At 33.1% G+C, this 17,276-nt stretch overlaps 1 long non-coding RNA gene across 1 annotated transcript; it reads right to left on the bottom strand.

Annotated features, from left to right (window-relative positions):
- Positions 1 to 1,249: 1,249 nt before the first annotated feature.
- Positions 1,250 to 15,978, bottom strand: LOC143255414 (uncharacterized). The gene is made up of 2 exons (XR_013030634.1): positions 15,672 to 15,978; positions 1,250 to 2,652 (listed from the first exon to the last, which is right to left on the bottom strand). It is a non-coding gene; the product is annotated as an uncharacterized LOC143255414 (long non-coding RNA).
- Between the last annotated feature and the right edge of the window lie 1,298 nt (positions 15,979 to 17,276).

The following is a 17,276-nucleotide window of genomic DNA, read 5'->3' as shown; positions in this document are numbered from 1 at the left end:
AAAATATTTTGAACATAATGAAGAGACACCTGAAGGACTTCATGAAAGATCTTCATAAGTATTTTTCCAAAAGTGATGGTAGCTGTAAGTGGATGAGGAACTACTTTTTCATCACTTTGCACACATTACCAAATAACTTGATACCTTCAAACAAACAAGAGCTTCTGGAGTTCACTTCACAAGGTGTCTTGAAGTAAAAGTTTGTGTTGAACAAAAGTCACATTATTTTACTTACATATTAATGCACAGTTTCCAACCTTGTCAGAGAAAGCAGTTAGGTATCTTTTATTATTTCCTACTAGACTGTGTGCACATGTGAGTTGGGATTATCAGTGCTGGCTAACATCAAAACTAAAAAATGAATCTTATTTTCAGTATAGAACCTCACCTTAATCTTAAACCAAGCTACATCAAACCAAATATTTCTTTATTGCTGTCTGATTGTAAACAGTTTCATTCTTTTCATTGAGAAACGTATTTTCAGGGATTCATTTTTAAACCAATTATATTTATTATTAGTTATAGCATGAATTCTGAAGTTATTTTCACTTTGTTACAACAATGTCATTTTGAGATGAGAAAAACAATGTTTTGAAATAAATGCAGTAACATCTGTTTAAGCCAGAAAATGTATAAGGTGGAAACCTGCACAAGCAGGAAATATTAAAATTTTCAGCATTATCTTAAGATTTCTCTTATAAAAGACACTATACCTGGTGGAACTTGTGTAACGTGGGCAGAAAACTATCTTTCACCAATCTCATCTATCAACAAGTAAGATTAGAACCTGAGTAAGCCAGAAAAAATATTTTTGATTAAATATTAATTTCTTATTTGATTAATAATTTCTTTAAATATTAATAAATTCTTGTTTAATTAATAATTTGTTTAAATATTAATAAATTCTCAGACATTTTGTTACAGTAAGCACTGGTTAAATATATTCTGTTCATTTTTTCTGCCATCATTATTCTGAAGGTCGCTATTCAAATAAATTATTGACTGTACTTTTGGTTGCATTTGATGATGGAAAACTAGAGAAACCATGGGTAATAGGTAAAAGTGAAAATCTGCACTGTTTCTAAAATTTGAGGAAGAATCAAGTTCTTTTGAAATGGAAAGGGAATAATAAAGAATGGATAACAAGTGCTATATTTGAGGAATTTTAAAACAAATTAAACAAAAGAACGAGAAGAAGAAAACAGGAATATTGTACTTTTCCTATATAATGCAACTTGTCACACAAAAGTTCAACTTTTCAAATGTTTCTTTAGTCTTTCTATCTCCATGTACAAAATCAGTTCTTCAGCCACTAGATAATGGAATTATACAGTTTATAAAATTGAAATACAGAATATTGATTTTAGGCATATTATTGCAAACATGGACAACTGTAAGGGAGCATCTGAAATGAACATAAAAATTGAGGCATTAGATGCAATTACATTTTCATGTCATTCATTCAAATACATAAAAGATGAATATGTAATAAAGTGCTTTCAAAACTGTGAACTTATTCTTGATAATGGCAGAGACTGTGGAGAAGTTATTTGTTATGATGATTCTAGTGAAATCCAAAATTTAATTGAGAATATTGATGCAGATGATTCTGTAAACATAGAAAGTTTTGTGAAACTTCCCACGAATATTTTAATAGAAAATAATGAAATTGATTTAAAATCTATAATAGAATCACAAGATGGTAATAGTGCGAGAGATTCAGAAGATGAACAAAATGGAAAAGATAGTGAGGAAAGATAAATTCCAACTTCATCGCACATGTTAAGTTATATTAACACTATCAAATTGTATGCAAAAATGAAGGGGAAAAATGAACTTCATGAAAAAAACGTAAAATTGATGTTCTCTTTTAACTGCAGGAGAAAGCCTATTAATAAAAAGTGAAACAGTTGAGACTGGACACTTTCTTCAAATAAATTTAAGATCTTGTGGGACGTTGTGGACTCGAGCACCCACATCTCTCCTAGTTTCTAATCTTCTAATATAAGACCAACAAATTGGAGGTTGAGGTTAAAAAATTGTGTATCCCCACTGCGACCTACTTCATCAGTCACCTTCAAAACCTATGATACATTTTTAATTCTACACTGTAGCTTGTATCCTAGAATCTTTTTTTTTAAAATATGCAGTGTAGTCAGTTCAATTTGAATGTGTTTTGTTTATGGCTTCAAAAGTTATGGTTATAATATACATAGAATGAAGTGAAAATCAGTGTATCAAAAGCAATTGTGGCTATATCCTACAGTCTCTCACATAAAAATTATCATGTATTATTTATTACTAAAATTTTAAAAAAGTAAACTTGTGAGAGTGATACGTAAAATTATTCTTAAACCAAGTGTTACTCAAAATTGTCCTACTAAGTTAAATAGGTATTACCTTAGCGTACACTCTACAGAATGTAAAATTAAAATTACAGAAGAATTAACTAATATGTAACACTAAGAACACTTTCCCAGAGTTCATCTCTTACAAGGTAACTATCCACACAGTTCACAAGGTTCAGATGTTTCACATCACACAATATTAATAGTTCAGTAATTAAACCTTCTTTATCAGGTTGCTAGGTTAAATAAATCTTCTTAACAGCAACTTCCAACCCAGTTCCTCTGTCTACGGCTTTATGTACCACTGCAACAATTAAAGAAATATCATCAGAATCTGTAATGTTCTTGTACATAAAGACAATACCAGATTCTCGTGATAAAATTATTGTGCTTTAAAAAACAAATAAACAATGGAAAATCACCTGTTTAAATTATATGTACAATAATAAAACTGTATGCATATCTTATTATACAGGAAACACAATATCATACATAACTGAATGTCTCTCATTATATGAAGACTACCATAAAGTATCAATAAAAATAAACAGTAGGTAAAATTGACACATGTAAGCACCACTTTTTAAAATAACATTAATAACTTTTTGGAACTGATTCTGGTGTTACAATCAAGATGTACTAGTAACGTGACAATTTTAGAATCTTTTCAGCTAATCATTCATGAGTGAGTTAATACATTGAAGTAAATGTATGCTTTTAAGTACAAGAATATCAATGACACTATTGATTATTCTGCTCTATAAATCTTGTAAATTTGTGTATGACCAAATATGCTTTAAAATTTCACAAGGTAATGATGTCTTTATACAGTTATTTTACTCCACAGAAGTTACTAAATGCTCTCTTTTAATCACAATGTGCAGTTATTCAGTTTCAAATTTTAACTTTATGAACTATGTAACTACTTTTTCTGGGACTTAAATAGTTATTTTTAACACAAATATTTGTTGATGTAAAATGAAATAGCTGTATTTGTGTGAGATGAATCAAACTGTCCACTTGTTATTCTGCATTTTTTTAATTCCTTGCTGGCCAGAAAATGGCAAGGTGTTCCTTATATTGAACATTTCCATATTTTATGATTTAAATCACATTTTCAATACATCAGGAATATCATCCTATAGACTGGTTAAGCAGCACATACATTTCCCCTCTACACGACATATAGTGTATTAATGTTATAAATATAATTACTTTCTCTACTGAAAATGCATTTCCATGCACTACTTACCATCTCCTATATAAATAGCTATTCACATGTATTGCTACCCTCTATAAGCTAAACATTTTTACATGCATCCCACAAGCCTTCTGCCTCCCCTCCATTTGAAATGACTTATTCTAATGTGTCTCATGCAATTTATCAGCACAACCCTCAACCAGTGAGACTGCCACATATTCAGGGTTACCCATGTTATTTCCTCTATTTAATTGTACCAGACTAACACTACTAGTTTTGCCAAAAATTGAAAGATTCTGCTTTAAAAAAGAAAGAAAAGTGGGATGTGTGAAACAACGCAAGTATCTATCGAAAATCCAAATTATAGTATCGGAAAATTATATTATACCTGCGTTCATATGAATACCTTGAATCCCCTCCATAATTGAAAGGACCAGTGCAATGGAATAAGAGAAGCATCCTTTGAAAGCATAGAAAGAAAACATCTGGAAACAAGAGAATAAGATGCAAAGAACTGATGTGAGAGACTGTACCACAACTGAACTCTTTGTCCATTGAAGAAAATTATGATACATGTGGATGGAAAACAGTATCCAAGTGGTGTGTGAGAAAACAATGGAACCGCTTCTAGGAGTAGAGTAGCTAAGACACAATAAACCACACTCAGTAAGCCAGCTACATCCAAAATTCATGTTACTGGGAACTGACATTCATGCAGGGATAGGGTGAGGAGCATACTGTCTACACTTCAAGTTCAGAAGGTGTAATAACATTAATAACAATGAAACATTGCCATCAAAAGGCATATAAGGCTCCTGAAAAATTAAAGAATTATAAAAAATAACTTACAGAGCCAAAGTCACATGGAAATTTGAAGAGTGGCTACACATCAAAGAAAATAGTCCAAAGAGGATGAAATGGTGATACTGTGCAAACAGCGAGAGACAAATGTGTTAGACATAGTCAATATGTGCAGTTGAAAAGTTCTTCCATGGGATGACAAAGATGAAATACGAGAGAAAATGTAAAACATCAAAACATTTTTATGGATCAGACATGTGATAAAGATGGCTGATGGAAGGAATGTAGATCAATGGGTTATCCTCACTAGCCACTGTAGTTTTGGAGAGAAGAGAATGATTCAGATGAAGTAGAAATATGTAGGATGATCAAGAGTACATGAAAGAATGCTGGCATGTAAATCAGACCAAAGTCCTCAGGCTAAGAGAAGAAGGAAATAAATCTTAACGGAAAGGTAATACAAGGAACAGGCAAAAAGTGGTTTAAATGAAAATAGAGTAAGGCAATGGAGGAACAGTCCAGAAGAGTAGCCTGCCACTGAGGACAATGATTCTGGAAGAAATTTATCAATATGGAGTTATTGGGAAAAAATGGAAGGTATGGTACAAAGCCACCTGATAACTGGAAACCAAAGAGATAGTAGGTCCTGGATTAAAATGCCTAGTAAGAAACAACAATACCAGGAACAGAGAGCAAATCAGGTGAAAATCTCCATTCCAGAGATAAATGGTAGAAAACATTTCATGGATGGAAGGCAAGTGGAACACTCCAGAGAAATGAAACTACACATCACAACAAATCTGATTTATTTACCAAGGACCAAACAAACAACAAGCATGAAGACAGAGGAAAAGAAGAGTGATATGATCAATGTTACCAAAAAAAAAGGAAGGAGAGAGGTAGCTGGATAATTAAAAAAACACAGATGAGTCAGTCAGTAAGTAGCAATCAGAAAAACCTGACATGGAGTGGTATGGATGAAATTAAATAATTCAATAAAGAAGGTGAATGGGAAAACCAACATACAGATATCTGTTGACCCAATTCTGACTGAATGTGTTGATTTCCAGGGTGAGTAACCATAGTCCAAAATAGAAGTGGCTTGTGGTTGAAGGATGTTGTAAAGCAGTGTTGCACAAACTTTTTGAGTCAGGGGCCACAAACAGACTTCTCGTAACCATTGGAGGCCACAAAAAAGTGAAGATTAAAATTGTCCCACAGTTGTTTCACACAAGATAGACATCACATTTAAGAACACACAAATAACGATTACATCAAAGAGTTTGCACATTATTCTAAGAAATGTTATGATACATCAACTATCACAAAGTCAGTGCGATGGATGGTGCTGCATGTCATCTATGAGCTTAGAAATGTCTGGCTTGATGTTTGACGTTGAAAAACGCAAGACTGCTTCCAGATGATCATCAGTCAGCTCATTGCAAATGTTGTTTTTGTTTAGTTTCATATGCGAGAAAGCCTGTTCGCAGCAGTACGTGCTGCCAAACATGCTGGTGTGGACAAGTGCATTCTCTTTCAGATTAGCAAATGTATCAGGCAACGTTTTGTAGAAGTAAAGCAAATTGTTTTCTCAGTAAATAGCACACAGTTCATCAGATGCTTGGAGATCAGTAAGTTCAAGCTGATATTCTGCTGACAAGTCATCCACTGACACACAGAACAGATCAGCAAAACGTTTCATCAACAATCTGCATTGGTCAAAGTCATAAAACCGTGAGTTGAAGGATTGAATCAAGATATCTAGCTTCCAAACATAAACTTGTGTGTCAATGTCCTGATTCTTCTGTAGCTGTGACTGAAAAGTGGAAAAGTGCACGAAGTTGCCTGATGCTGCTTGCTGCTGGAACAACTGCAACTTTGTCCTGAAAGCTGAGACGTGATTTGCAAGCTGACAGACAAGCTGATTTTTGCCTTGCAACTTCAAATACAGATCATTCAAGTGTTGTGTCATGTCGACCAGAAAGGTCAAATCAGCTTGCCATGCTGGATTAGTCATGGAAATCACTTCTGTGTCTTTGTTCTTGCTTCTGAGGAATTCTATCAGCTCATCAAACAACTCCCAGAATCTTCTGAGCATCTTCCCTCAACTCAGCCAGCGTACTTCACAGTAATACACAAGGTCACCATAGTTTGAATCAATTTCTTCAAGAAGACTTTGAAACTGACGGCGATTGAGCCCTTGTGATTTGATGAAATTAATGGTTTTCATCACTAACGCCATCAGTGCCTGAAAACCAAGTTCTTTACTGCACAGGTTCTGTTGGTGAATAATACAGTGCAACTTCACCAACTGTCTGTTCTGCTTTCTTCGATGCTTCATCAACAGTGCTACCAGCTCACTACTTTTTCCGGTCATGGCTGGTGCACCATCAGTTGTGACACTTAACAGTTTCATGAAATCCAATGAAACACCACTACACAATCGTACTGTCTCCTCGAATAGAGCAGATCCAGTTGTCTGACCCTTCATGGAACCCATGTCGATTAGTTCCTCTGTGATATCAAACGATGATGGCACACCACAAACAAAAACTAGTAGCTGTGCTGTTGAACTGATGTCAGTCAACTCGTCTGCTGCCAAAGAGAAGTTGACAAAGTTGGCTGCTTTATTTGTAAGCTGCCTTGTCACGTCTGCTGAGAGGTGTGAAATTCTTTGTTCAACAGTCATATGATTCAAAGCCACCATCTGTAGCTTGCAAACTGCTTCCAGACACAACTTTTCCGATACAGTAATCATAACATTGCTTGACAAAATCACCATCAGTGAACGGTCAGCCAGATTTTGCTATCATCAACAAAATATTGTAACTGACCTAACTAAATCTGCTGACTGCTTTGAGAAAACATTCTGCTAGGTGGGTGATTCAGCGACTGCCTCAGAGATTCAATTCGAGCTGTTCATTCATCACCAACAAAGTTGTGGAAAACTTTATGCTTCGACTCATAAAAATGCTTTATATTGGATACCTTTGCCACTGCTACTGTCGAATGACACAGCAGACAAATCACGTTCTTCTGTTGTTCAACAAAACAGTATTGCACAGTCCAATCATCATGAAACTGCCGGTTTTCGTCGTCAACTTTTCTTTGATGATTAGCTGTCATTTTTGTTATGAAATAATATCAAAATAGGCTTGTAAGTAAATCTCAAAGAACAATTGGAATGTGTGAGATTTCGTAATTACAGAAATATTATGTCATTGCGCCAATGATTAAATGTCTATGCACTAACGAAATTTGCTTATTAAATTTTCTTTATTGCTTGACACAAATATGGAACCATTCAGTATCTAATCTGATGCATATTCTTCTATAGCATTTAATCTTCACACAGGCACGAACTCTCTATGTTTGACTTTCCCGTTGGACATCACGGGCTGGACTTTGTGCACCAGTGTTGTAAAGGCATTGATGTGAGAAGCACCATACTGAAGTCAAAACCATGAAAAACAAGATGATTGAAAGATCATTTCATCTGACAGACTTTGTCTGAATGGGAAAGATGATCTGTGACAATGTTGAAACACCTGGAATATAACAAACAATGATATGGATATCTTTCATATCAGTCCAGAAAAAAAGATACAACATATAAGAACATATGGATCCAGAATGAATGCCACTTTGGTAACTGAGACAAGTACCCACTGTGGAATTGTTGGAATGAATCATGACCAGACAATGTCTGGCCAGATGGAAGAAATGATCCAAAGCCTGACATACAGCTAAATGCCCCAGGTTTGATATAATAACACTCCTCAGCTGTAAACCAACACTCCAAAGCCTCCTGTTGATCAACCCATGCCCTCCATCTCTAGACATGAGATGAAAATCCAGATGAGGATGAGAAAGTGGACCATTTGTCTAAGTGTGGATCCTCACCAATCACTGAAGACCCTGAAGAGGATCCCATGCATGAGTCCATTAATCGTAAAAAGTCCACTGATGAGCTCACATATGATCTTGAATAAAGGGTATTGTGGCAACCACAGTAAAACACAGCCCCAAAAGCGATAGCACATCAGGAGTTTCAATATGATTAACCAGGCCACTTGAGTTATTTCCTGGAGCAGATGAAATGTATGAAAGGTAGACTCCTGTTCACAATGAAATAACAGTAACAAGTCATCCATATCATAATTAAAATGCATCCAATGAGTTTGGCAATGATGAGAAAAAGCTCAAAATACTCAAATAAAATAAAAAACATAGGGCCCAAACTAAGCCTCAACGGGAGTTTTTAAAACTGATAACATATCCCTTGTTGGACATGTAGTGATGACTTCAGAGCTATTGGAATAAGTAAGAAAGCATTCATGACATCCATCTTGATCATCCACATACCTTGAGTAAAAAACCACCTGAGAGTGAGAAACAATTCCATGTTGAAACAAAGGAGAACGAGAAATTCAGTGAGGTGGAACAAATACATAACAAGTTGCCACTCTTCAGTTTTCTTAGGGACAGACAACAAACAGCCTAGAATAAAAACTGAGATGAGCCACAGGTTCAATGGCATGTCAAAGATGGGATCCTGTGGTTGAGAGAAGGAAATGGGTTCTATGACAAAGGAAGTAGAGATAGAGATTGTATTAAAAGTCTTTTTGATAGAATTCAAATAATCCACTCATCTCTAGCAAAAAATAACTAAAGAGGAACAAATTCTTACAATCAAGCTCCCACAAAACCAGAATTCACTTGGTTGTCACTGATACTGTTGGCATTGTGCCAATTTACATGAAAGAAAATGAAATACAGAACTCCTGGATGAAAAAACAGGGAAGCATTGAGGAATGCTAAAAAGGAAATGGAAATAGGTGCTTTGAGGTTTTAACTGTGACAAACAATTTTCCAAGGAAGAAATGGTAGAGGATTCTTCATGAGATTTGAGTGTGTCAGGAACATGGTTGATACCTACCACTAAAGAGAAGGGGCAACATGTAATTTTCTGAGATAAGTGAGTGGAGAAATAACCGAGGAAAAGATGATACTGAGATCTACAAAATCCTGACAACAAAGAAATCATGTGTGTGAGTAAGTCAAGAGATGACGATGATAAACTTCAAGATTTTGGTGCATAGCCTAGGATAGATGATGTATTGTAGAATGAAATGAGATTTAGACAAATGTGTGAAAGCTGGGTTTGGGTAAAACATTGCAGGACATCATAGTTTGCCTCTAAATTGACAAAATAAACTACAGCTGCTAAGAACAAGTTTTGATAATATATCAAAGAAAAGTGATTGGCAGCCCGTGAGAGAAAAAAAGATGCTGTCACTCTCATCCAGTTGGGAAGTAAGATGCTCCACAAGATGTCTAATATCCAGGGAAGATAGAAAGACTAAATAAGAACTATCATGCGACAAAGAAAAACAGGGATTTATGAAATCAAGTAAATGGATGACACATGAGAAATTATGTCTAAACATGCTTTTAAGGCTGAGCTGATTCTACAGATGGAGCATTGAAACACGGCACAATCTGGGTTCAGTAAAAGGCTATTAAAATCTTAGTTAAACTAAATAGATTTAACATGTTCTTGGGGAAGTGATGGAAGTTTCGGAGTACATGCTTGACCTATGTAGTAACCAATATCTTGGCAAATAATCACAGATAATCCCAACCACAACTCACCCAGCATGTCATCAAAGAAAAAGTGTTTTGCAAGAGGTGTGATACTCAAAGTTGTAACATTAACCTTGAAATTTGTGGGATATAATATATAGAACAAATTGTTTGATAGACGAATACAAACACGTGAGAGAATAAAACACATGAAAACAATAAAGATTGGATAGAGAATTTAAAGACATGAGCTCCATAACCAAAAATGGTTAATACAAAAGACTGCTTCAGAAGTATAACTATTTAAGTTATGATTGGGAAGCATGCTAAAGAAAAATTTCAAACAACTTAATAAAACCCTGCTGAAAAAAAATGATAATGCAGTAGACCTGAATATTAATCATATGCATAACAAAATGCATGTCATTCTCATTGGTGGAAGATTTTCATGTGGTAATTTGTATGAGAAACTCATTATAATCAAGTATTTCTCATGGATGGGTGGTACAAGTCTTGTGATATGCGTAAAACATGTTTTACATATAGGAAGCAGCACTAAATGAGAAAAGTTAATCTTGTGAAAGGAGATAATGTAACGTATGGAAGTAAGTCATTGCAATGAATAAAATATGTACACATTTGCAATAATTAAGTCATGCTAATAAAATAAATAAGCTGGAAGTGTTCAGTCTGGGCAAGTATATTCCTCATGCCTAGTAACATGTTTATAACTCTTTTTTTTTCTCTCTCTCTTTTACACAAGGAAGAAGCAAAATATTAACAAAGCTGGAAGTAATATGCAGTAATTGTCAAACCATCTTGTTTCTTATTTCAATAGCTAGTATATGAAATTTAATTAACACTTGTTTGGAAATTCAGCAGAATTATGACCCGTAACTTAGTTTCCCTTTCTATAAAGGTATTTGAAGGAGAAAGAAAGAAATTGTGATGCAAAATTTACAAAATAATTAGCTAAATATCAGATACTCACTCAACTGAAATTTAAAAAAAAAACAACTAATGAATGTAGAACAAAAACTAAACAAAATTCCAACATACAAACATCAAGTAACTAATGAATGAAGTGATACAGTTAAAGTAAAATAACACCTGTTAAGTAATTTGTGTTTGTTCCAAAAATGAACTTTTTATCTCTACTATGTTATTAGTGAGTACAAATTTACCTTTAAATCATGTTATCAATCTTTTGAAAAAAGCTCTTGAGGTACATGTTACTTTTAAACTTACCCTTGACCAATTTGTTTTATCGTGGTATATTTTTCATAGGGACCCCATTGACACAATACTTAACTTTTTCATAATTTCCTCACATCATTTTCTTTCTCTTTGATGAAGTTTTATAAAAGAACAATTAGTACACCACACAAATTCGTGTTTGTCAACAAAGATTACTTGTTATGATTGCTGCATAGAACATTCAACATTGCACTACTATATTTATGAACAAAGTTAAATCTCTTACTTAGACAAAGGATCAATTTCTCATGTTTTTATTATAAATAACATCTCTTGTATTATTCTTTGTTGTTGGTACAACATAACTCCATTTAATAACTATAAAAATTAAAAAAGTCTACACAAATAATCCTGACATTTAGTTAAGTGCTCCAATCATCAACAAATAATTCTACAGATAATCAATGTAAGTAGGTTCAAATGAAAGTGTTTGTTTTTTTATGTTGTATTGTTTAATTGACTAATGGATTCTCAATAGAAATACTACATTTGATGGTTTAAGTTAAAATATTGCTAATAATTCCTTAAAAAGTAACTGATATAACACAAGAACTATCGATACTATAAATACTGCATAGTAGAAGATGAGGTTGTTTAAGTTACGTAAATATGTCTCTCCTTCAGGACAACCTTGGTTGCATCTTTTATAGTTAAAATATCTGACAACAGAAAGCAGATTGAAAGATGTTAAGTAATTAGATCTGTAATTTTCTTAAAGTGGTGAATAAATCATGTCTCGCACACATACCAATAATATAGATACACTTTGCAAAAATACACAGAATCAACAACTGAATTGAATCAATGTAAATATACAGTAACTGTGAAAATTAATACAAAAGATCTGCTTTATTAATTACTAATTCCACATCATGTTTAAAGTGATATTATAGCTGTCTGCACAAATATAAGAAGCTTATGTTTGGAGTAGCATGATTTAGTTAGTCTGAAATACATTACAGTTAACATTACTACCATGCCACATATAAAAAGTAGATATAACCTTGATTGGTAGTGCATTTCCCATCCACTGAGAATGAATAAAAATGATCTGGCTTATATCATACATGCTATAACAAAGTGCAGCAACAACCTGAATGACTACTGAAAAGTACATACTTTTCTTAATAAAAAATTCAAGAGGAACCCTTTTGAAAAATGAAAACATTTTCATCAAATATCACTTTGCACTACATTTAATTTGTTTTAGCATTTAGTGATGATTAGATTTAACTGTTCTAGTTTCTAAAGCTTTATACTTAGCAAATTCTATGTGAAATTTTGACAGTATGAGGTAGTTAACTGCTATGGTGGGGAAGACAACTGTTTTGATAAAAGTTTATAAAAACTGACCTTTACACCTCAAATAAATAACAAGGAACATATTTTTATTTTAATCAACATTTCACTTTCACTAATTCACTGGAGTTAATATATACAATTATTTGACATTAGAATATTTGTTAAATTATAAAACTGCTTGTAATGTTCTATTTCTCGAGTCTGTCATAACGTGTGTCTAACAATGTATAACTTATTATTTATGTTTCCTTAATGTAATAATATTATAGTTGGTTTAAAACTGTAGAAAATTATGTGGAGTGGTTATTAAAGGAGATATAAGGAAATGTTGAAGATAGAACCACCAAAAGGTTAACTACACATATGTACACACTTTAATATATGTACATTTGTTGTTACAATATTTCAGGCAATGTCCTTTTTCATTTATCACTTCCTAAAGAATAAATTGGTAAACGAAAACACAAAATCAAATGCTGTTTGACAATATAATGAATAAATGTGTATAACAAAGCTTACTAACATCTGTAAATATGGGAAGTTGTGTGTATATATATGTAAACACACACACACTACTCCCTGTATTCACATATATACATATATGTAACACACACCACTCCCTGTATTTACATAAATATATGTAAACACACACACTGCTCCCTGTATTTATATATATGTAAACACACACACTACTCCCTGTATTTAATATATATAAACACACACACACTACTCCCTGTATTTAATATATATAAACACACACACACTACTCCCTGTATTCACATATATACATATATGTAATACACACACCACTCCCTGTATTTACATATATATATGTAAACACACACACTGCTCCCTGTATTTATATATATATGCATTAATAATTTTTTTTAAATTTCACTTCCCTAAGTCTTACTACAAACTACTATTTGAGATTTGTTGTAACTTCAAAAATATAGGTTGGAAATTGGAGAACACATGGGTACAAGTGATCACTGTTGTATTAAGTTTAATATTTTTCGTGCATATTGAAATCAGAATACTTTGATTCCAAATTTCAAAAATCAAATTTTGAAGGGAAGCAACAAGAATTATTTGTTGTGAATTGGGCAGCTGTGTTATGCTGATACAAAGCAAATGTGGAAAATCTTTAAAGAAAAAAATTTTCAACATTCAAGATAAATATTTTCCTTACAGAAAGAACAGGGTAGCAAATCTTTAAAGAAAAAAATTTTCAATATTCAAGGTAAATATTTTCCTTACAGAAAGAACAGGGTAGCAGCAAGTAAAAACAATGTTGGCTCACAAAGAGTATTAGAAATAAAATAATGAGAAGCATAATAAATTGAAAATTAGCTAATGTAACTTCTCTTTTCAACAGGAGTGATGAGAATTGTCCCAATACTTATAGACCCATTAGTTTTACTTCAGTTGTGGAACATATTTTGGAGAGTCTGATTTTAAAAAAAAATTCAAAAAGTTATTTAACCAAGTTTAGAATTTTATTAGATAGCTAACATGGTTTCACTGATAGAAAACCTTGCCTTATGAAATCTTTTGACATTCTTTCAAAAGGTTACTATTTGTGTTGATGGGAGTAAGAGTAGATCAGGAAGAAAGGATTGTCACAAATGCAGTTCAACAAATGTCACAAATGAGGTACCTCAGGGTTCAAGTCTTAGGACCTTTGCTCTTTTTGATATGCATCCATGACACAGATGAAAGAATGGTCAATACGTTACTTAAATGTGCAGATTACATTAAGACATAGGGTGTTACTACCTGTGAAGAGAATGCTGCTGGTTTACAGAAAGATTTATATCATTCAGTGAATTGGGCAAATAAGTGGCAGATGGGATTTAATTACAATAAATGCAAAATAATTCTACTGGGTTATCATTATATGAATAATAATTTGGAAGGGAATAATCTAAACAATAGAGAAAATGGGATCTTGATGTAATAGCTGATTAGTCGCAGAAGCTATTCAAGCATTGTGCTATTGCTGGTAGTAGGGCAAATAAAATTTTAGGTTATATCGACAGAGATTTTCAATACGAGTCTAAAGCAGTTATAATTTCATTGTATGATTCATTGGTTATGTCATATTTGGAGTATTGTGTTCAGTCTTGGTATCCTTACCTTTGGAAGGGCTTTAAATTTTTGAAGGGGTTCAAAGTTGGGTTACTAGAAAGGTGTCTGCGATGGAGTTGTCATATGAAGAGTGGCTGAAATATCTCATTCTGCTTTCTCTTGAAAAAAGAAGGATTGGAGGAAGGGTGTGATATGATAGAGGTGTTTAAGATTGTAAAGGGAACTGATAATGTTGATGCATCATCTTTATCCATACTTAACAGTGAGTATAGTAGGACTAAGGGACTCAAGTATAAACACTGGCAGAGTAGAAGTCACCTTCAGCTAAGATAACTTTATTTTTCTTACAAGATAGTTGGCCTTTGGAGTGGGTTGTCTTTGGATATTGTGAAGCAGAAAATTTAATGGAGTTTAACAGAAAGCTTGATAAGTATATGAATGATAAGTACTGGCTTTAAGATTTTTAAAAATGTATTCATTAATATTTATAGTTTAAATTAGAGAATGTAAGAGCCAGGAAGGACCAACAGATCCCATACTATTCCAAAACGTTTTGTATTATGTCTAGTACTTCAGAGTGCAGTCTAATACCAGAAGATTTAATGTGTTTCTAATGCAACAATAAAACTTTTGTTGATAGTGTAGCTTCTAACTCAGCTTTATTGTTAGTATTACATGCTTCACTATGGTACTAAGAGTGAGAATAATACCATACAACACAGAAGATTATGGTATTGGGAAAACTAACTTCTAAAAAGTTCTATTCTAACATTTAACTTCGTTTTTGTTTTGTTGGTCCCGATATGATTCTATTTCGGTTCATCTGTCCATTTGATTACACACATATCTTTATACTGATGTTTATGTGTTAATGGTCGACGTTGTGTTTGTTTCTGCAACATACTAGAGTAGGACCAACAAGGTATAGCAAAAATATAAATTATCTTTCAAAGAGTAACCTGATCCTGAATTATGTTGTTGAGTTGGCTACATCACTCGGTATATTACAGTTTTGTCTCTCGCAAGAAAAAATTCTACACGAACAAGAAAGTTTGGCAACCATAAAGTAAAACATTTAAACTCACCATTTACACTAAAGTTATTTGGTTTATAACTGAAACCTGTAAATTTCCTTTTAAACATCCTTAACTTTCGATATCAATCAGTTAATTATAGACAACGGAAAACCTCTGCGCCACATACTGGTTACATTTTGTATAACGCTAAATTTACATATTTTTAAATTATAAATAAGCATTAATTATAGATTATGAAAAATAATATAACTCTTCATTGTTTTGTTTGATCGTAAGTACAAAACAACACAATAACCTATCTGCGTACTGCTTACACGAGTATCAAAATCCGATTTTGAAAGTTATAAGCCCCCAGACTTTCCGCTTAGCTGCTGGGAAAATAACTTTTGAACGTCGATTGTGTATTGATATCTAGCAATGTACAGTGAGTACACTATTTTGGTAAGAAATGAACATTAATGAAGGTCCCTGGAATAAATTAGAGCCATGCTTGTGATTTCAGAAAAATACTAACAAGCAAATAAATAAATTGAAATTTGATATCTTTCGAAAAAAAAGGGTTTTAAATAACCATGAAACAGATCAACACTAGGAATGACAGAGACAAAAAGATCTGCCACAACAAAAAACTAGAAAAACTAAGATGTAAATAACAGAAAAGACAACACGTCAAACCGTTCACTAACCTCATAATTAACAGATCCGACCGACAATTAAACACAGACGAGATACATCTACTTAACAAAGGACTCAACTTCGCAATAGCACCTAGGTACATTCCAACCTTAGAAATAAAATCATGTTTAGAAGATCTAGCCAGGAGACTTGTGATACTTTCCACAGAAAACAAAAACAAGAAAACAACCAACAGAAAGAAAACAAGTTAGACAATTTTATTGACACCCAACAGCCAAACTTCCCAGGTAAAATTAAAAATTTATATTTTCCAGAAACACCTGAAAACAACATCTTAAACGATTTTTTCAAAGAATTTTCTCACAAAACCATCAACATAATTTCACAAAATAGAAACTTAAAAAATAATCTTACAAAAAGAGACATTAATTCCATTTAAAACCTAAAACAAGACAAAGACATTAAAATTCTAAAAGCAGATAAAAGAAACGCTATAGTCATAATGAACACAAAGGAATACATCCAAAAAATGAAGAACATCCTATCAGACACTAACAAATTTAAACCAATACACACAAATATAACAAAGACACACGAAACGCAACTAAACAAAATACTACTAAAAATGAAAAAAGCCAACACAATCTTACAAACACTTTATTCCTACCTACATGAAACCAACTCATGCACACCACAAATATACGGCATCCCCAAACCTCATAAACCAGATTCTCCATTACGACCAATAATGTCCACATATGAATCGTTTAATTACAATCTTGGTAAATGCAAAGCATGGGCATTCTCCAAATATGTAACATCAGCTAGCTCATTCATCAAAGACGCTTTAAATTTCAAGTCTAATCTTAATCAACTTAATCATAAAGCATTAATGGCTAGTTTCGATGTTATATCTCTCTTTACAGAAGCTCCAACCGCTGAAGCCTGCAAGATAGCCTTAGAACTCTATATCCGAGACCCTAACCCATCTATAGACATTCCCAGTAACCAATTAGC

The sequence above is a fragment of the Tachypleus tridentatus genome, chromosome 7 (assembly GCF_004210375.1).
Source record: "Tachypleus tridentatus isolate NWPU-2018 chromosome 7, ASM421037v1, whole genome shotgun sequence".
NCBI lineage: Eukaryota > Metazoa > Arthropoda > Merostomata > Xiphosura > Limulidae > Tachypleus > Tachypleus tridentatus.
The sequence above is the reverse complement of the archived record's forward strand: the minus strand, read 5'-3'. Positions and strand labels throughout refer to the sequence as shown.